Source organism: Sinocyclocheilus rhinocerous, unplaced genomic scaffold (assembly GCF_001515625.1).
Source record: "Sinocyclocheilus rhinocerous isolate Xijiao unplaced genomic scaffold, SAMN03320098_v1.1 scaffold472, whole genome shotgun sequence".
Lineage (NCBI taxonomy): Eukaryota > Metazoa > Chordata > Actinopteri > Cypriniformes > Cyprinidae > Sinocyclocheilus > Sinocyclocheilus rhinocerous.
In genome coordinates, this window is record NW_015641089.1 from 126,973 (window position 1) to 129,476 (window position 2,504).

At 37.7% G+C, this 2,504-nt stretch overlaps 2 protein-coding genes across 3 annotated transcripts in view; both read right to left on the reverse strand.

Moving 5' to 3' along the window:
• LOC107754582 (ankyrin repeat domain-containing protein 12-like) overlaps positions 1 to 2,504 on the reverse strand; it is an 89,365-nt gene that overhangs the window by 2,146 nt on the left and 84,715 nt on the right. The gene's annotated exons all lie outside the window — the stretch shown is intronic.
• The window catches only part of twsg1a (twisted gastrulation BMP signaling modulator 1a), an 11,613-nt gene that overhangs the window by 1,033 nt on the left and 8,076 nt on the right, over positions 1 to 2,504 (reverse strand). The gene's annotated exons all lie outside the window — the stretch shown is intronic.

Genomic DNA, 2,504 nt, shown 5'->3' on the forward strand with positions numbered 1-2,504 from the left:
AATAGAAGAGAAGAGAAGAGAAGAGAAGAGCAGAGATGAGAAGAGCAGAGCAGAACAGAGCAGAGAAGAGAAGAGCAGAGATGAGCAGAGAAGAGATGAGATGAGCAGAGAAGAGATGAGCAGAGCAGAGCAGAGATGAGCAGAGCAGAGCAGAGCAGAGCAGAGCAGAGCAGAGCAGAGCAGAGCAGAGCAGAGCAGAGCAGAGCAGAGCAGAGCAGAGCAGAGCAGAGCAGAGCAGAGCAGAGCAGAGCAGAGCAGAGCAGAGCAGAGCAGAGCAGAGCAGAGCAGAGCAGAGCAGAGCAGAGCAGAGCAGAGCAGAGCAGAGCAGAGCAGAGCAGAGCAGAGCAGAGCAGAGCAGAGCAGAGCAGAGCAGAGCAGAGCAGAGCAGAGCAGAGCAGAGCAGAGCAGAGCAGAGCAGAGCAGAGCAGAGCAGAGCAGAGCAGAGCAGAGCAGAGCAGAGCAGAGCAGAGCAGAGCAGAGCAGAGCAGAGCAGAGCAGAGCAGAGCAGAGCAGAGCAGAGCAGAGCAGAGCAGAGCAGAGCAGAGCAGAGCAGAGCAGAGCAGAGCAGAGCAGAGCAGAGCAGAGCAGAGCAGAGCAGAGCAGAGCAGAGCAGAGCAGAGCAGAGCAGAGCAGAGCAGAGCAGAGCAGAGCAGAGCAGAGCAGAGCAGAGCAGAGCAGAGCAGAGCAGAGCAGAGCAGAGCAGAGCAGAGCAGAGCAGAGCAGAGCAGAGCAGAGCAGAGCAGAGCAGAGCAGAGCAGAGCAGAGCAGAGCAGAGCAGAGCAGAGCAGAGCAGAGCAGAGCAGAGAAGAGAAGAGCAGAGAAGAGCAGAGATGAGAAGAGCAGAGCAGAGCAGATAAGAGAAGAGCAGAGATGAGATGAGATGAGATGAGATGAGATGAGATGAGATGAGATGAGAAGAGCAGAGAAGAGAAGAGAAGAGCAGAGAAGAGAAGAAAATAGAATAGAAGAGACTTCACTTTCCTAAAGTTACATATCATACAGTACCTCAAGACAAAATATTCAAGCTTCTTTTTCCATAGAATGAAAGTAGGTTAAATAATGGTTTGTGGCTTACACATAATGTTTGTTTATTTATGCAGATTTGCGTCATTATTGGCATTACGTGGGTTTTTATTCTAGAATTTATTTTCATTCTGTTTTAAAATAAATTAAAGTGATTACTATTAGACTTTATTATTAAGATTTGAGCTAAGACTATAAATTCAAGACAACAAAATAAAAATAAAATTAAGTATTTTCTTTTTGCATTTTAATTTTTTTGTGAACGCTGAGAACATATTTGTCTTTATTCATGCAGTTTACAGTCATTTTAAGCATTATTGTATGTGGGTTTTTATTCTATAATTTAATTTAATTCTGACTGATTTAAAACAAAATAAAATAATAAAATATTTGCTGTTTACATTTAATTTTTTTTAGTGAACTGAGTAAATATTGTATGATTAGTAGAATCATTTATATAATAATATAATATAATTTAATAATATTCAAATTAAATGTAAATATTATGTGAAACAGAAGAAAAAACTGGCCACTGAAACCCTAAATTAGTCGACCACTATTAAAAGAATTCTGTCAAATTCATTTTGTCTGTAGTGAAACAAAAAAATGAGATCTTGAGGCAAATTATCCAAGTTTCTTTTTTCATACAACGAAAGTGGACTGAATAATGTTTTTCACCAAAAAAATGCAGTTTATTTATGCAGTTTAAGGTCAGTTTATGCATCAGAAGGTATTTTATTTTATTTTTAAATTATTTTTAATTTTTAGTTAAAACAAAATAAAAGTGATTATTAAGATCAATAATTTGAGCCAAGACTATAAACTAAAGACATAAAATAAAAAGAGATAAAAAATAAAATAAAGTGAAATAAAATAAAAATGTATTATTATTATTATTACTATTAAATAACAAATAATCATTTACTAAACCACTCATTCCAAACATTTTTCTTGAGGTGAAATATTTAAGCTTATTAGCGAGTTGAATAATAATTTTCCATACAAAATTACAAAAACAAAGTGCACAAGCTGTACAGATTTCATGCTATTTTTAAGTTGCCTTTTTGTCCTTTTTGGAGCTTGACAGCATAAAACACCATCCACTTTCCTTGTGTGGAAAATAGCATATTCATTGTTTAACCAAATGTTAATTTTAGTTTTTATTAAAGAGTTTAATAATGTCTAATCATCTTTGGTATTGTCACGAATCCGGTCCGTGGTCTTCCGTCTGCTCGCCACCAGAGGTCGCCTTCTGATTACATTGACTCTAACACAGGGGTGTCAAACATACGGCCCACAGAGGTGTCCAATCCGGCCCGCAGGATGATTTAAACAATATTACAAAATAATAAATAAAACATAATTTTGAAAATTAAATAAAGTGTATTCGCTACAATATTTTACTTTGAATTTAAAGCGGAACAAATGGCTAATTTATTTACGTTGATTTTGCGCCTCGGGATTCGGGACACCTAACATGC